At 36.1% G+C, this 19291-nt stretch overlaps 1 protein-coding gene across 2 annotated transcripts in view; it reads left to right on the forward strand.

The window, feature by feature from the left end:
• The window catches only part of spock1 (SPARC (osteonectin), cwcv and kazal like domains proteoglycan 1), a 116282-nt gene that overhangs the window by 29717 nt on the left and 67274 nt on the right, over window positions 1–19291 (forward strand). The gene's annotated exons all lie outside the window — the stretch shown is intronic.

Raw genomic sequence — 19291 nt, forward strand, 5'->3', positions numbered from 1 at the left:
ATATATTTTTTTATTTTACTTAAAGGATCATTTAGCTTCACTGCTTTGTTTTAATGTTGGTATAATTGTCTTGCTAACACTTTATTTGAAGCAGTGTGCAGAAGACTGACATGACACTGTCATAAACATAAAATTACACCTGTCATGAACATGAAGAAGTCTTTATGAATGTTGTCATGAAATGTCATTCGGTAAATAATGACACTTTTAATGCAAAGTTGCTTCAAAAGTTGCCTTGAAAGTCCTTTAAAAGTTCCAACTTTGTAATAATGACATTTTAATGCAAGGTTGGCACTTTTAATGGACTGTAATGCAACTTTTAAAGCAACTTTGCATTAAAAGTGTCATTATTTACCGAATGTCATTTCATGACAACATTCATAAAGACTCCTTCATGTTCATGACAGGTGTAATTTTATGTTTATGACAATGTCATGTCAGTCATATGCACACCCCGTCATATAAAGTGTTACCATCGTCTTTAATAAAATCTACATAGTTCCATGGAACTTTCAAAAATTCCAATAGCCTATGGCTGATAAACAAGCAAATCCATGCAAACCACATCTTTGGCATGCATACCTCACATGCTGTATACCTCACTGGCAGCACAAGTTTATGTAAATTCTGCCTCATTTTATTCTGCTTTTGATTCAAAGAATAAATATTGTTGGATGTAAATATATTGTTTTTCTTGGTGTGCTAGAGTATGAAAAATTTGTTTGATACTGTCCCCCTATTTACTGAAGATGTTTGCTTTAATAAGTTGCATGTTTCCATGACGACTGATTGACAATGTAAGGTGATTATTATTGGAGCAGGGATGAATCTAAAAGTAGAAAAGTTGTAGCTCTTGAGGACAGCATTTGGGCACCCCAGGATTAATCTCTGGAAGGTTGGTTCTCCAATTCCAGCAAACTGAATTGCAGATGCAACAAAAACAACTATCTTTATTATTATTTTTTTTTTTTTTCCTTTTTTGCAGAGACTGTTCACAATTACTGTTAGCCGAGGCTGGAAGATGCATTTTGCTCCAAAACTTGTACTAACTATGAACAACAATGGAGGCCTGGCACTCTGAACATTTACATAATGGTTGCTCTCAAAAGCATCCACTACAGCTGAAGAATAAAAACAAGCTGTTCTCAGCCTCTGTTAACTGCTTCCTCCATTACTAAGCCTATTCAGGAGTAGTTGCTGACAGGATATTAGAGGTCAAATTAAGGTCTGGAGGGCCAATACACTTATTTCCTAAAGAGTAGAGTGGGAAGGTTGTGGGTTTTCATTTGGGTGCAGTTTAGCCAGCTCTAGAGTAGCAGTGCTCTTTTTTTTTATTTTGCAGCCACACATTTAAAATATGACCTTTTATTGAAAAAGTCACCAGAGCAATACCTCTTTCCAGTCCTCATCACCAAATTCCATGTCAGAGGTTTTGCATGAATGTAGAATAATATTAAAAAAAAACAACAAAAAAAACATATTTCCATTGTTACATGAAGAGGCGTGGATTGATTTTGCCTCAGGCAAATGGTGCCCTGTGACACATGGAACATTTCATTGATGGAGGGAGGATTGTGTTCTGTGTTCTGTGAACTGCTTGCCAAACCTCACTGCAAATACTTCAAAAGTATCAATAAAAACAGATGGGAAAAGATTGCTTAGATAACAGGGGGATGATTGTAAACATACTTTAAAATCCACAGCAGACTACATGAGGAGAAACTAAGGGTTTTGTCATGACCCATTCTAACAGTCGCTGATTATGCAAAATCACACGAGAAAGTTTCTGTGCCAGAAGCTGTTTTTTTTATATATATTAAGAATAAAGGAAGCTCTACAAAATATGCAAAAAATTTAAAAAAAAAAATCACAATTGCAGACAACATTCGCTGATGAGAGAATATGGATGGAGACTAAGGAGGTGAGTGACTAAATCAAAAAGTATGGCTTTGGGAAGTGACAGCTGCATTACTTCCGTCATTCATTAACAAGGCGCCAGGTCATTAGTGTGAGAAATGAGTCCAGGTGTCACAGACACAAACAAACACATTGCTAATCTCCGTTCTCATACAGAGCATCATCAGCCTAGCATAAATAAGAGGAATGAAAAGTGAGTTGAGAGATCAGAGGGAAGAAGCAGTAAGCACTGTAGGGAAAGCACTAAGAGAAATTGTGACAATTGAGAAGCTGGGAGAGATGTAACAGCTTGGTGGATGCCACAAATGGAAAGTATCCTGGAAAGATGAGAACACGGGCTAACAAAAGAAATGAAAGCAACATAAAGAGAGAAAAGAAAAGAAAGATGTGAAGTGGTTATTTTTGCAGAGAGACTCCTTTTTTTTTGAAGTTTGGACAATGACGACCATTATTCCCATCATCTGAAGAGCCCGCTAAGTCATTACTGCAACAAATGAGTCCTGGTGCACGGAGACAAATAAGCAGCACTGATCAAAAGCTTCAAACCAAATGCCAATCAAAAGCATGCTTGTGATGAATGTTTAATAAACTATTAATGAGATGGGGAGTGAAAGAAGAAGCCATGTAGTCTGGGCTTTGTTTAATGCGTTTCCCTTTACTGAAACTTTCATAAGTTATCTGTCATTTTCCTTTTTGAGTATGCATGCCTTTGCTTTTTTTCTCTTATTATTATTGTTTAATATAACTCCTCCAATATTTGACCTAACCTCACAAGTCTTGTTTTGCTTTTTTTTTTTTTTTTTTTTTTTTTTTTTTTTTTTTTTTAAAGATAATGAGTTAAAGCTTCATTATTTTGTAATATGATTGCAGATTTTCCGGACGTGTAAAATGAAGAAACGACATTTTTGTTTTTATTCTGAAGGCAGCCAGGGTAAATGTATGTGTATAATTCAAATGCCAAATTCAATTTTGTCTTATAATGAAAATAAACTAAAGTTTTCTTGATCATTCTGGGTACACAAATTCTTTGCGGTATACTTTAAAAGTTGAGGTAAAATCCTGAACAAAATATAAGCTTTACATTCAGAAGAAAGAGCTTTATGATAAATTTAGAACAAAATGTTTTGGGAAAACCAAGAATCAATATTTTAGTGAAGTAAATATTTCACAAAACAATCAAATCAATCAGTAATTTACTACGTGTTGATAAGTCAATATAATGTGGTTTTTCTGCTGTAAATTAATGTAGTTTTCAAACCTGTGAAAAACCACTTGGAAATACTTTGTGTATTCATAAATCAATTAAATTCTTCATAAATCTAATACTGTGTTTTAAAGATTCTAATAACTTTGTTCAGGTTTGACCAAATTGGTTCAGATTTTTTGACTGGATGTTAAAAATGCAGTTCATATACCTTTCAAAATTAAATTAGTTCTTATAATTAGTGCATAAGCTACCTTTGGACTCGGACACAAATTTCAGAGCTGTTAACAGTCAAAACAAACTTTTTGCATAGTGTTTTCAAACATTTTCAATATCTCTCACCTTGGTATTGTTCCTTTTTTCTACTGCAATGAACTTGACATGTTATTAAGGAAGCAATTTAGAAGCAGCAGAGGGTTTCGGTGCAAGAACTGCATCCTTCTTAATTCAAAGTAAAGCACCCAAAAATGACATGACAAACACATAAAACCCTTCGTATTAGGGGATAATAATATTGAGTTAAATTTATTTCACCAAACAAAGTTATGCTGACACAGCATTAGGCATTTATGCTCAAGGTACACCAATGTTTTAAAAAAGTTCAGCTTGAAAAGTACAAAAAAAAAAGTGTAGGCCAAATGTAGGCTACTACTATTATTCTTCCTCCCTTTCAAGAAATACTGATTTGCAATTTCAGAAAAAATTGGAGTCCTTAAAATAACAAAGATCAGAAAATCATGACATGGAAACTAAAGGAACCCACCCCTCATGTCATAAAGTGTTGTTCATTGTATTGTTTCACCCAAGTCTCCCTGAACGTATAAAAAAATAAGAATAATGTAACATTGCACCTGTATTAAGAAAGGTGTTGCATTATTTTAGCAGTGGCCAGACGGTTATTAGATGGAACTTCACAGGCACATTATTTATTGACAATAACTACTGGGCAATTCAAATATTGCTCAGGTCACAAAATACAAACACGTATTTGAAAAGGTCTAATTAGTTTTTAGTCATACACAGTGCGCATCATATTCTTTATTCCCCACCGATTATAACCTAATCACACTATCTAACCCCAAATACAAGGATTTTTGATTGTATAAACTGGATCTTCAGAAAAGAATCCGACTGCATTTGTAATAAATATAAACTATTTTGATTTGGACTTGAATGAAACAGATTGTATTTACTTTAATCACTCACTGCAATGGATTAAACATTTTTGGTCAACTGGTACCTCTGATGTTGGCTTTCATGTTTACTTCCTTATGATCACATTTGCTGTAATACAATTGCACACAGAAGCACAAAACTGTCCTTCCAATCTGTTGGGTTACTGTGAAGAGAACATATTGAATCTGTGTTTGAAGTGGCCAGCTGCCTTGTTACTATTTTGCTACTTGCATAAAGTCAATTAACTTTAGAACCTGAAGCAGGTGTGTTGTCTTGGCTCTGACAGCAGAGAGAATTTGGAAAATTCTGGTAAAGTAACACTGAAAAATACTTAATCGGAGTTTAAGTATATGGACCAATCACATCGGCTCGTTTAATTGCAGAAGACAGTTTTCTAATAAGTTGGGTAGATGGTGGTGAGGGGGGATTGGGTCAGGCTGTCATTGGAAAAACTTCTCCTGGAAGCAGAGAAACCACAATTACATTAACTTCTGTATTATTAAACCCATCTGTATTACTTGTTTAATTAAGTGATTAACACACGCAGTGGCAGTTATTTTCCCTGAGTTTTCCATGTGGCCAATTATTTTGCCTCTCAAATGCTGTGAAATTACTTATAGTTCTGTACAAACTCCTTGTAATGGTTTCATTTTGTAGAGTGAGCACATTCAGAGGGCATGTACGTTTTTATTTTTTTAGATCTTCTCCCACTAATTAATAAGATAAGCTTGTTTAATTTGATCAGGCTGCAGACTGAAAGTTACAATTTTTAATCGCCTTTGGTTCAATTTACCAATAGGACTGAGCGCCAAGGAAAATTAGGCAGTTAAACTATTTATCCCAATTACTGGAGAAAGTATATTTACAAACGTTTAGAGTTTATATTTAAAATGACAACTTGCCTATTTATTCCGATCATTATGGACACCTGTGTGTCTGTCTATACCAAGTAAACATTAAAAATGTACTCCTTTCAGACTAAACTGACCCAGAAATGATCATTTACTGTCAATGTGCATAAAATGAGCCAAATATCATTTAAAATCCTTTTTTTTTTCTCATAAGGACAACTTTATGCAGAATTATGGCATTGCTCATCTTAAAGTTTTGAATCTTCTTAACAAAAAAAAATCTGGAGCTGCTCATATTTGAATAATTCTGTATTTTGTATTCTCCATCATATTTATTTGTTAAATAGGTAGTCGATCTGCAATTTAAGGCCTTTTATTCATGTGAATGTTCTGCTGCTTGCTGTGACAAAGCCACCTTGGGCTGAGTGTCACTATGGAGCCCTGGGTCCTGATGAAAAAAATGATTTAATCATGCTCTTTCACTGGAGCCTGCAAGTTGTGTGTGTTGAACGCGTGTCCTTTGGAGTCCTTCAATTCCAAAAATGAATTGTGTTTTGCCTCAATCATTCATTTATAAAGGATGGAAATAGATAGGCAGAAAAATGGAAAATAGAAATTCCCACGGTGAATAAAGGAGTCTTGAAATTACGATCAGGCTTAGCAACCCTCCCTGACAACCCCGCTCCCGTTCAGTCCCTGCTTTCCTGTCTCCCGAGCCATTTGACGACAGTGTTTTTAAGTTTACCTTGATCTCTGACCTTGTCGGAGGCGCGCTGTGAGCTGCACTTTGGTTTGTTTACTGATGGTCTATTGCATTTTTATAGATTTTTTTTTAGATTTTTTGACAGGAAAAATACAGGACTAGAGCACATCCATCATTTAGGATCTCTTAGAATCAGGGATCATAACCTCATATTTTCTGAGACACGAAAACATGAAAAAAGAACAGTATCCAATGGAAACATGGAATATAAAGTCTTCGAAGTTATATTTAGATTTACTTTTAATTATACATGCACTGTGCATCGGTGTTCATCGCCTTGGGATGTTTTACCTTTAAGTAACAACGGAAATATTTTTACTGTAACAGAAAAGAGAAAACATTTAAGTACCTCAATCTTTCTATCATGTCAAACAGGTGTTTTTTCGTTGTTTTGATTCGTTGTCGTTTCATTATTTTACTTTTTACTTCTACCACTTATTTTAAAAGCGATTAATGATACTTTTGATGAAAGTTGTGATTTTCATTGTTGTGCAGGCAGCTTGTTGTTATTGGTGCTTAGAATTAAATGTTTTGGAGGAAACTTGATTTTGCACTTCAAGATTTTTTTAAGATACAAAATCCTGTTTGACAGAGTACAGACTTTACTTGGAGGTTACAATCTACTTATCTTTATATTTCATCAAAATACTTGATCAACATTACATTTAGAGAAGTACTCTTTAATGGTTACGTATGTGGTTGCAAAATGAAAGTACTAGTATAAGGGGACAAAATGGCTACATGTAGGTATGGAACCAAGGTAATAATTTGACAACCGGCAAATTTGAACCAGAAAGTTCAAGAGACCATAGAACAGGTTTGCTAATCATCAGTGATACTAGTTTAAATTCATACCAGTAAAAATACATGAAACATCCAACTGATACCCCAAGTTATAAAAAGATTTTGCAGAAATAAAAAACAGGAGACATATCTTTGGTTTTAAACAAAAACATCCAGCTACCTATTCTTGGCCAGATGATATTGTTAGGACTGTCTGGATGTACTCCAGGCTTATTAAAACCTTAATGAAAGCAATTGAGTTTAACTAGCTTTTAGGAGAGGATTGTGTTTGATGGAGTATTCCATTTAGAGTCTCTTGGGGTTAATTGAAGTTGTTTGAGGCACAAGGTGCAGCGACTGCATGAAACAGACGCAAGCTTTACTGGATGTAGATAATGGTCTGTGGTGGGAGGTGGTGAAAAAGACAAAGATGTTTTCATTAACCTGCAGCCACACTTAGCCTAATACATTGTCGTATAGTGAGTTAAGTGTGTTCCTTATCCTTTCAGATGTTTTTGTACAAGTAAACTACAAGAAGTTTCTTTCGTCTGCTAACGAATGTCTCCCACACAATAATGACAAAAAAAAAGTTCAAGACTTTTCAACAAGAGAGTCATGTACGCAATTTTGTCTGCTTTATTGACTCTCATTTTGGTAAGACGTATCTTGTTTTACGCTGCCGTCGTGACTAAAACAATGCTATAGATTTTACACATGAATGTGATGAATGTGCAGCTTTTTGGCAGTCCAGCTAAAAGAGGCGGCGTTGTTGTCAAGCGGTCAAATACCTAAGCTGTAGATTTTTTTTTTTCTTTTTTTTTAGGATCACACTCAGTTTGGTCCAGAGCCGACTATGTTGTTGTCAGAAGTGAGCAGAAAACTATCAATCAAAACCTCTGGCCAATTTTTAGCCATTATTTTTTTTGTAAAGATTTAACCTTTCTAAACACTGTTCAACTGATTCTGATGTCACTTAAGAAATATAATATAGAAGGTATGTGATTTTTTTTTTAAACCCTCCTGCTGTAAGTGTTCATTTATTATCTTAATTTGGAGCACAGGCGATGTTGCACATTGCGTGAACAGCTGCTGTACTACAGGATTTTACTACTTCAAAGACAACACGAGATTTTAAATTGTCCTTAAATATTGTTATTTGAAAAGAAAAAAAAAGCAATACTAAAAGCAATTCTGCGTGGGTTTTATAGAGAGCACAAACCCTCAACTAAACTTTGAGACATCCAAAAGGACTGTAGAACTGTGCAATGATGTTCCAATGCTCAGCCTTCCTGATACCTGTTAAAAAAAAGTTATTTTTTATTTTCACTGTCACGATTAAACGACTTTGAGTTTAGCTTTGCAGTGTGAACATTTTCCACATACAGTATGATCTTACCAATCCCACCAGTGTACCGCTCACTGTCACAAACTGCAGCATGTAGTTCATGTCTCACACATTTCAGAAACACTGTTTCCTTTTAAATAGCTCCTAACATGCTTATGCTTCCTCTAGTTTTATTTTCAAAAACTTCACAGGAGCAGAAAATGGCTAACTCTGAGTCTAATTCTTAACACTCTTAAGTTAAAGTTAGAAACTTATCACCATACTGGTATGCTGACTTGATTGGGAAAAGACTGGATTTTGTGGGTTTAAGTGGTCAGTCTCTGGTTTGGGCCGATCAAGTAGAAAATCAGTCGATGCTTGTAACCAGTCGATTTTATTTGTGCATATCTAGGTGATATTATTGACGATGAGCATCTAATTTGGGGGAGAGGCCATGATGTTTCAGCTCTGCTAAGAAGTAATATGACAAAAAAAACAACAAAAAAAACACCTATACAGTATTAATGTAAAGAAATATCCCAGTCATTTTAACTGATATCATGGATTCAGAGTCACGAGTGATGACAGAATCCATGCGTTGAAACCAAAGATAAGCAGAATGCACAATGACTAAAATCTTTTTATATTAAAATCTGAAGTAATTATCACACATTAGGAACAGAGAATAGAGAGTTTACATAGAAAACAACATTTTGACACCAAAAGAGATGAGTGAAAATTTGCAATGATGTATTTTCATGTATATGAACTTTCTTCCTTATACTAAGTAGGGATATATTATAGAAAATATTCAGGCATAAAAAATGTAAAGTTACAGGATGAGCTATCTGCTTGGTTGAAAATACATTAAATTACAATATTTATGTGAAGCATTGGCTCAAAATGACCATGCCCTAAGGAATATTTTGGTGTTTTGTTTTAGAAAGAGTAAAAAAAAAATGCAGCAGAATCACTGATGTGTACTTAAAAACACAGCTCGACAAAACTAATACTTCAGCCTTTAACCTCGCTTTGCATTTTCAACTCTTCACCTGTCTTTCCTCTCGGAGACGATGCGTTCCCCGTCTGTTTTAGTATGCAGAACACATCCCTTCTTCCTCCTATCTTTTCAGCTACTTGAACTGTGCTGACACACATATTCCCAGTTACAAACATCATAGCAAATATGCAGTCGCAACAGCAGAGAAATGTAAAACCACCTCTGCTGCTCCCCTCGCTTTCACAAGGCTTCAATTTGAGAAGAAAGGATCAATCTTTGCAACAGAGATTAATACCGTTGCAGTCATTTCAATTACTTTAACACTTTAACACAGGGGCTAGTCAAAATGTAAGCATTTTGACTAGCTCCTTGTCAACTTTATGGTTATGACGCTATTTGTGGATAATGACTGTGTCTTTGATGAGATTTATTATTGACTGTTACTTTGTCGTTGGTGCGTCTTTTTAAGTACTGTTCAAATGGAAGCTTTACCTGCTTATACACTGTTAAGATAAAAGATTCATAGCACACATTGTTCCTTATTCAGTTTGTTCCCCCACCAAATCATTAAAAACGCAGCATTCTACTGTTTTTATTTTTCTGAACTGGACTTAATTTAAAATAATGAATAAATAAAAGGTTAATCAGATGTTAGACATCGTTTGGTTACATTGCATTACATTAGGCTCCCTAAAAATCCCATGAAAACTTTCTGAAGCAAGACTGAGTGGCGATTTGTTAATGCAGAACACTGTGTAATTCAGTAATTCACTTTTGGAAAAATAAAATAAAATAAAGATAATCTTCCAGTTTTTTTCTTTACTAAATGACTTCCTGTACACTCTAAACACTGAATATCCTGGTGATTGTGGTAAAAGATAAATCAGTTCATCCTCTGTTTGGCCTTTCTGAGGCCACAAAGAGATTTGATTGGGCTTTGTTAAATCCTGCATGATTTGCCCATCTGTGACGGTTCAACTCACACATCTGTTTTATGTTTTGAATAAAATTAGATAAGTAAAGCTTTTCAGCCAACTTATGGCATCGTCCAATATAACATGATTAAACATCTTTTTTCTTTTTTTTTTTTTCTTTTTGGAAATCTTGGTCATTGTATTCTTTAAGCCAGAAGAGAAAATAAGCTATGTTTCTAATTATTAGCACTCACTTCTGTGAGCGCATGGAACATTAGGGGTGAATTAGGACACATTGCTTGGCGAATTTACATTTGAAGGTACTATTATTACGAAGAATGAAGGATGTGTTCCTTTAGCACGACTCACCTTCAAGTAAGCTCTGCAATTTCAAAAATACAGTACAAATCGCTGCTCAGTTAAGTGGACAATTTATTTTTTTTAGCCACATATGATGGTATATCTAAAGCATGTTTATGCTGGTCTAAATATGGATAATATAAGGACATCAAGTTCTGTCTCGTCTGCTAAGTATGTGTCCTGCTTTTCACTCAGAGTTCTGCTGTATCACGATGGCGTAAGCCCTGACGTCATTCATCTGTGGATGAAAATCCAGTCTGTGCACAGAGTGTGAGCGCCCCTATGTGGTCAAATAATTTAGCTAAATTAATCTGAGAGCTTGTTGGGCTGCCATTAGTTGGAGCAAGTTGAATATGTTCTCTCCTTTCACTTGGCCTATTCCAGCTAGCCATTAAGTTTATTGTTCTGAGCAGAAGACTTTTTCCACAAAAAAAGAGAACCAATAAAAGAGTCCCATGAAAGGGAACATCACCTTCTTTCACACCTGACGCTTTCGTGAAATGGGTGACAAAACTCAAAGTGCCCCGAGAGAAGCAGTTTATAGCAAAAGAAAGACAGATGGGGGGGTAAAGAGCTATTATCACAGCAGTTTGTTTATGGAGGAAAAAAAAAAAAACAAAGCAGGAGAACAAGAAAGAGGGGAACACGCTGCTAAATTCTGCTCCCAGTTTCAGAAGTTTGTCTCATTTATCACCATTTAGGAAAAGATGGACAGAAGTAAGAGGAAAAATGATGACACGAGTAGACGCATTTGAGCACGTTAGATTCTTGGCAAGAAACGAGAAATGAACAGAAAAATAATAATTCCAATTGTTTAAATTTTTTATCTTATTGCTGAATAATGTAAGTTTCTAAATGACAATGATGAAAAGCAGACAGCAGCTCATTATGCATTCTTTATAGGCCTTGTTTGATGAAGATTCTGCAGATAGCCCACCTGTCAGCTTTACGCAGCAGTTTTCAGCGCATGTACGGAATAGCAAACCAGCTGTCTGTCTCAATGAAGGATGTAGATCTCCGTTATTATTCAGAGCACCCCACTGAACACAGAAAAGACCTCACAGAAGAGTGCAGGCTCGGAGAGCTACGCCCAAAACAAATTTGCATTTACAGCAGGTCTTCTGGTAACGTTATTAAGACCCTCCATCACCCTTACTGAATTACTGTTTGAACAGCATGACGGAAGAAGTGTGTGAGGGCTGTTGGAGTTCTTCATGCGCTCCACACACTCAATTCAGAGAGATTTTGTTAAGAGCTTTAAGCAAAGATGACTATTAAGATTCATGGAGTGCTCCTCAGAGGATAAGACTTTTGTTTAAGTCTTACTATCTCCCCGCATTTTTTGGCATGACTGTCATGTTTTCGGTCTAATTATACACATTTTGGTGATTACAATGTGAGGACGAGGGATTCTAATTAGATACGGTGAAACTTTACCAGTAGACTACTAAAGTCGACTGAAGAAGATTTTCTTAGGAGCAGCTGGAGAAGCTCAAGGTGATGTGTGTAAAATCATGTCCCCTGAAGCACTGAATGAAAGGAGGCTATATTCAGGCTGTAATTCGGAAACAAGAAGGTTAAGAGCTTGAACTTATCTTAGGAGGTCTACAATCTCTGTATATAGGGTGATATAAAATTTCCTATCAAAGAAATACAGACTTTAACATGGATTTTCAGACTGAAGCACATGGACTACTTCTTAATCTACCATCTGTTTGAAAAACATCTTCTCATTGGATATATGTATTGCACATGAATAGAATATCAAAAATATCCCAGAAGCCACATTTTGCACAACATCAGCCGTATTCCTATGGAGTTGCTGTTTTTTCCAAAGTGTCACATTTGGTATCTCTTCGGTTTAAAATCTCCAAGTTGCTGACCTGTTATCACATTATGTTTGCATTGTGCTGCATGCCAAAATATATTGGGGTTAGGTTGGAAGTGGATTAATTTATGTTATTGAATCATATTGTGATGTATTTCTTCACGTCATATTAAATGCCTTAAAACTCATTTTGTATCTTATCACATTTTTCGACTTGTATTTTTTATTATAACAAATATCTTTTTGCAAAATACTTCAAAGCAACAATGTGTTAATTATGTTTACCACCAAACATAATTTAGGACTGCCAATGAGGTTGAGTTTAATGCTCACTCCTCCTGACAGACACAGTTAAAAAGCTGCAAGTTGGAGTAGCTGTGCTGGTCATTCTGCAGGGTGTAAACATAAACACATCCAGAAAAGCAATCTTCACAATTTATTTGATGCACTGAAGGATGGATGGAGAGAAAAATGGATGAGACTGGTGGTTCAAGGTAAAATTGAACAGGATTTAACATCCAGGGGCCCGTTTCACAGAAGAAATTTGTACGACTATTTCTATGCAGATAGTGGAAAAGATGCCAAACTGCCAGTGCTATTTTACAAATGGTTGGCCCTCAGACTGCAAAGTGCAGATAAACGCATCTTTCACCATTCTTTGTCATGCAGATCTGGTGCATGTGTAGTGTAGTGTTCACTTCTTGATAAATCTAATTCCCCAAAATGGCACCAAAGATGGTCCAACTTGCAGTACACATAATGTGCTGTTGCATCCATATCACAGTTCATACATGAAACCTTTTTTTTTTTTTTTTTTTTTTTGAGAAATAGTAATGAACCCCAGCAGGAGTTTAAATTCTGAGTTTCTTTTAGAGATGGACATAAACACGCTGTGCTCTATTTGTCTGTGATTTCCCCCAAGGAATCAGAATTCTCTAACATACCTGCTTAACGTGAAGCACTATTCGTAGACTTTGTGTCCTGTGTGAAAAGTGGGATTAATATATATATTTTTGATATGAATTTGACAAACGAATGAACACTGTTAAACCATAGCTATTCATGAGTGTACTGTACATGGACAATATTTATTTTAGGCGACAGAACATATTTGTCCCCTAAAATAACGTGGCCAGTGACGAGCGCTGCTCTGTTTGCTTTGTACCTCTACCTAAAAGTGAAGGTCGGTCTTTAAAATATGTGTTTGACATTGAACACCCAACGCAATAAATCTCGACGGTGACTATGGGTATTGTTACATAAAATATATAATTCCTATTATGATTTTTGAATGTGCATGTTCTGAATCTGCTCGTTTCATCGTAAAAAGGACACGTGAAAGGATGTAATTTGCATTTAATGCTGACCTGTGAAGGTGAGGGTTTTTATTACACAATAACTCAAATGGAACTTTTTCTCAGGAGAGCTCATTAAATCTTATTTTGCTCCTTTTAAATCAAAGTTAAGAACATCTTGGTGTCATTTCAGACTGTAATCATTTTGAAGCAAGAGTGACACAATGCTCTCTCTACAGTCACACAGCACCGGCGGTCTGATAGAATCTACAGCAATAATTGCACTAGATTCTTGTATTAATCCGGCGGAGGAGAGACGGCCCCCGACCAATCAGAGCAGTGATTACGTGGTTGGAGAAGCCAGTCCCCTCGTGGGCTTGTTAGGGACCTGATGTTTGTTTGTCGAAAGAGAGCGAGTTAGGACTGATGCAGGTTAGAGTAAAACAAAACTGCTACCTGGGTACGCCTCTGCCATTATCCAAGCAAAAGGTTTGGGTTTTGGTTCAGTGGCACTAGGTGGAGATAAATAAAGCAAGCGGGGAGTTATTCTTATTTTTTTTCATATTGTTGGCAGAGAAATACCAGTGTTTACACTTAGTATGCTGCTTTGATATGGGGCATTGTGGCGCCATAAACACAACAGCGTGCTGCTTGACTACAATGCGAGCCCAACAGCCTCTCCACAGGCTAGACCACCGGCCCACTGGGCCCAGGGAGCATATAAACTTGATCAAACTTCAGCTCAAACATGGAGTCCATCACTGGGCGAGTGTCACAAACAATTTTCTGTTCATATGTATTTCACAGTTTGCTCAATGCGCTCCTCCAAAAGCAAGACCATAGATTATTTTTTGTTGACACCTGCCTTGATGGAGGGGGTTAATTTAAATGCAGATACGGGTGCACCTGGTCTGCAAGAACACCTTCCAAATCATCCAGGGTGAGTGAAAGGTAAGGAGCACGAACCCCGTCGAGGGAGGCCCCAAATTCACGTCCTGTTCTATGTATTATCTATAAACCCGCCTTTCAGGATTGTCTCCGCTCTGCCAGTAAACTGCTCCTCAAAGCATGCATAAAAAGACCCATTTAAAATAGAAACAAGCAACTTTTAGCCTAGCAAGGCAGTCAAGTAAAGCCTGGCTGACCGCCAGGCTTATAATACACGGGGAGAACCCTGAAATTGCTCTTTGCCTGCAACACGTACTACAAATACGGCTTTATGATAAATAACTGCTATTCAAGAAATGATGGAAGATTATATTCAATCTGGCCAAGCTTAGAAAAAATAGTAATTTGTTTACCTTCTTATCTTAGATGTTAAAGAAGACCTAAATAAGTTGGTATGTGGTTTGTTTTCCAGATTAGTCATGTATGTTTTTGACATCAGATTTCCAGACAAAGTAAGACCACAGTCAAAATTGACGAGCTGTTTCTTCTAAAATCGTGTCTAATTAATTTATACTTTTTGCTTTCTTAGTCTATATTTATTTATATAGAAAAGCACAGTGGAAGGAAGCTTCAACAGCTCGTATTCTGCAATGCCTACAGCATTCATCCTAAAAATGACGGACCTTCCGCTGAAGAGTTTGTTGCTTCATCTTTATTTTTTCTCTAGCGCTTTTGCTGATATAAAGAAAGGATTTTGCTCCAAATCTGCATTTGCCTTTTCTCTGTTCACACTGCTCTTACATTCTCCTTGTCCTCTGTAGGTTTTCATTTAGAGTTTTAACTTTCCAATTGAGTCTCATTTTTATTTTTCTACATCAGCACCTTTCCCTCCGTTTCTTTTGTTTCCCTCACAGACTTTGTTTCTGTTCCTGAGTAAGCCTTTTAGATTCCTAGGAGGCAGTGTGAAATTAGCTCCTGGCTCATGTGGGCCATAGAGATTTGTGAGTTTGTGTGCGAGTTGGTGTGAGTCTCTATAATCTTTACTGCAAACTCTGAATAGATATTCACTAATTGAGGTTTCTGTTGTACTATTCCAAAGTAATGGAAAAGATGTGCAACACCAATGATTGCTGTCCTATTCAGGAGCTACTTCAATATGAATATTCTGTCTTTACATATTCCTGAAATCATCAAGAAATGCATTTATTTAACGTCTTTCTATCAAGTAATCATAAAGATTTCTCATAGATTTTTGTTTCCTTTTTTTTGTATTGCTTCACTGGCTCGCCGTGGCTCAGACCATGACTTTTGCCTAATTCAGTTGTTTTTCTTTTACAAGCTGTGACCTTTTCATGTTTATTGGACTTTCCCTGTCATGGAAACGAAGAAAAATTGGATTGTCGTACAGATTTTCTGGCTGAAGCTTAAGGTTGGATTGTTTACGCTCAGCATTTTGTGTTGTGGGAATCTCTATTAGACATAGGGCGGGCTGGGGTTATCAAAAGAATCATTTCTAGAACATTTCTTCTCATTTTTTAAAAATTGAAAATAATCTGAGAATACTTTATTGTTGTAAAGTACTTTTTGCAATAGAAACCACAGGGAGAAATTTTGTCTTGAATCAAGGACACTTTGCTTAAATTTTCTAAGTAAACATTACAGTTCAATTCTGAAATTTACTTTAAAAAAAAAAAAAAAAATCCAATTTGGACAGGAACCAGATACTACTGGTTATTTTTTCAGTAACTGCAGGTCATGATATCAAAAAAATCTCAGCTATTCCTAGCTGTTTAGTTGATTTATAAGTTATGAAATTAAAAATTCAATATTAAAATGATAGTTTTAATAGAAGAACTATATGGGATATCATTTTTTTTCCTCGATTAACTTTAGATATGTTTTGGTTTTCTGTTTCTTGAGAACATTATTATTTCAATAACATTTAGCTTAGTGAAAAGGCAACTTTAAAGACAACTTTCTACAGCAGTTAGTCTCATAGCAGTTCTGCCTTATGCTATTTTTTGGGGGGAAAGTGATTGCTGCTGGCAAAACAAGGAGTACTAACTTCTGTTTTTTTGTGTGTGGTAAATGAAGCCCACATTTTCCTGGGAGATTTTTCGCACCCTGTGGCAGATGGAATTGCATACTGTAGTAAATTACATTGTTAGCTTAAGGGAACCAATCTAAATGCTGATGTGTCCTTATTCTGTTGTCATTACACTGTGCAAACAACATTTACCTCATAATGATGAGTACAGAAAAAAGTGTTTATTGCCACTTAGAGTTTAGTCTTCTTCAAGCACAACGTATGTGGTGCAGCATCGTTTGTTTGAACACAAATGGCCACTGAGCTGCAGGGATAAATGTTATATATGTGTGCCAAGCTTCAGGTATTACCAAATGTATTTTTAACAGTAATGGAAAAAAGTAAAACACATCCTCCTTTAATTATAGGATATTACGCGTCGGGAAATAAACATTTTCTGGTCGTTTTTTGGGCTGTAAAATGATGTAATAAGTATACAAAAAGCAAAAGAGAGATAAAATATATATATATTCCAACATGTCACTTCTTATGATATAAAACTTTGTGTGTGTGAGAATCTGTCATGAAGCGGTGTGGTTATAGTGAGGATCGCACGCTGAGACCCAGGTAGATGAAAAAATAATAAATTTAATGAAAATTAATCCAGCAGAACAGCACGAAGGAACAACTGGAGACACGAGGAAACAGGCAAAGGTTTGACAATGTTAGACAAGGACCCGACGAAGAACACAGACACAGGTGGGTTTAAATACACAGGGAGGGTAATCAGGTAAGTAGACACACCTGGAAGACAATCAACGGGGAGGACAGGACAGAGACTCAGAGGAAACAGGACAGAAGCACAGAAAATGTCAAAAATAAACACTCAAACACACGGATCATAACAGAATCTAGTTATCATTATAATAATGTACAACTTGTGGAACCACTTTGTTGCAATAACTCTTAAAAACCTTAAATCTTAATATTTGAACTTAACCTTTTTTTACTTTCCTTCATTAAGGTGAAGCCTTTGTTTATGCATAGATCTTAAGTTCTACCACAACATGTCTATCAGGTTGAGGTTTGAACTTTGACTAGCCCATTGCAGCACCTGCAGTTCTAGTGTAGATCCTAGACTTTTTCTTAGCACATGAACAAGCTGTTTGTATGGTCTTTAACATTTAAAGTGCCAGCGGAGCTTTCAATTGGCTTTTGTTTTTTTACTATTGCGTTGAGCATTTCAAGGTCTGACCTTTAGCGTGAATTTGCCCACTGGCCCACTCCTGGAAGGGTTGATATTTGACCTACATGTTTCAATCTCACTGTTGATTATTGTAATTATTCTCACTGTTGAACGATGAACTTCAAAACAAAATTGACATGCACATTGCAGCTACCAGTGCATCTGCAAGGTCATTTCTGATGTATGTACTTTTTGAAATGGTGTTAAAACACAACATATGCAACACATGAGCAGCCATTCCTGCTTTTACAGTGATTATCAATTAAAGAAATGTATTTAATCAGCAGTATCTGGTTACAACCATTTGCTTTATATCCATATGGATGTAGCTATTGTTTTTACCTATGAAATTCCTAAAAAAAAAAAAATAAATAAAATAAAGATAATGTACTTTTTTTCACAGTGGCTGCAGGTTTGTATTAAAACATGTCAGCTCTTACTGTACAAACTTAATAAAAATGTATTGCAGAAATATTAACAGGTTGCATATTAGAGGTTAGTGTGGAAAATCTTTTCATCCATTTATTTAGTGTGAATTGACTGATTAAATCCCAAGTCAGTCAATTCTTGTGTGTTTCTGTGTTTGAGCTTTTTTTGTAAACGCCCAAAAAAAAAAACACCCTGTGGTTTTTTTTTTTTTTTTTTTTTTTAATAGGCCAACTTTTTGAACTTTGTATCATTCTTTCTGTTGTTCAAAAAAAGAAAAACGGGCCACACAGCCTTTGTGCAGAGGGAAGGCAAATGGTGGAGCTGCTTAAAAAGTAAGAAGATGCTGAGCACAGAACTCATCGAATTGAGGACAGCTGCAAGATGCTGAGGGAGGACCAACTTCTGCAAACTTGCTGTGGGGAAATGAGGTGGAAGAAGAACAGGAGGAAAGGATTATACGGAGCAGAGTAATGCACTTAGAGTAAAGAAAGGACATTTATCTCTCCGTCCTCCTTAGCCGCTGCCTTGTTTTCCCAGTGGAGCAGATAGATAAGAGAGAGCCTGTGCATGATTGGCTTAACTCTTGGCTCACTGCCACAGCTCGCTGTATCGCTGTGGAATACCGACAGGTGCTGAGGGATTCTGTCAGATGTGATGGTATTTAGACAAGATTGAATAGTTTTGTACATGAAGTCGGCTGCATGAATTTAAATCGGTACATTTGAATTCCGTGTGTGAGCTAAAACAAGGACTGCCCAAAAATCACAGCTGCAAACCTATCAGTCTCCTACATGCCCCTCACATAATTTCCCCAGATTGTATTAGTTAACGTTTGAGTCTTGCTCTAACTGTGAAGCATTAAATATATAATATTACAGAATTAACTTTCACCAAGATAAAGAAGTGCTTTTTCTTCATTTTCCCTGTGCTTACCTGTTTGTTTCTCCTTTTTTAGAAGCTTTCCTAGGCGCATGCAGGCAAATTTATTAATGCAGTTACTTTCTGTTTGTTTTTTGTTATACTTGGTAAGCCTAAAAAGTGAGAAATGAAAGGTCTGTATGTTGGGTTTTACAGCAGAGCAGAAAAGGTGCATATTAGTTATGATGATGGAAAAAGTTATACATGTGGCAGACATTTGTACTGAAGGCATCTGCGTGAGAAAGTGAGTGAGAAATTGTGTCGACTCATTTGCTGCAATTGCAGCCTTTTTCGTCTTTTGTCAGATGTTTTGAAGAGCTTTGCACATCTATGCACTGAAACCTTTTTGCCCAGTTTAGTTTGCAAAAG

The sequence above is a fragment of the Poecilia latipinna genome, unplaced genomic scaffold, assembly GCF_001443285.1.
Source record: "Poecilia latipinna isolate Pla-1442-1.1 unplaced genomic scaffold, P_latipinna-1.0 Scaffold1584, whole genome shotgun sequence".
In the NCBI taxonomy this organism is placed as follows: domain Eukaryota; kingdom Metazoa; phylum Chordata; class Actinopteri; order Cyprinodontiformes; family Poeciliidae; genus Poecilia; species Poecilia latipinna.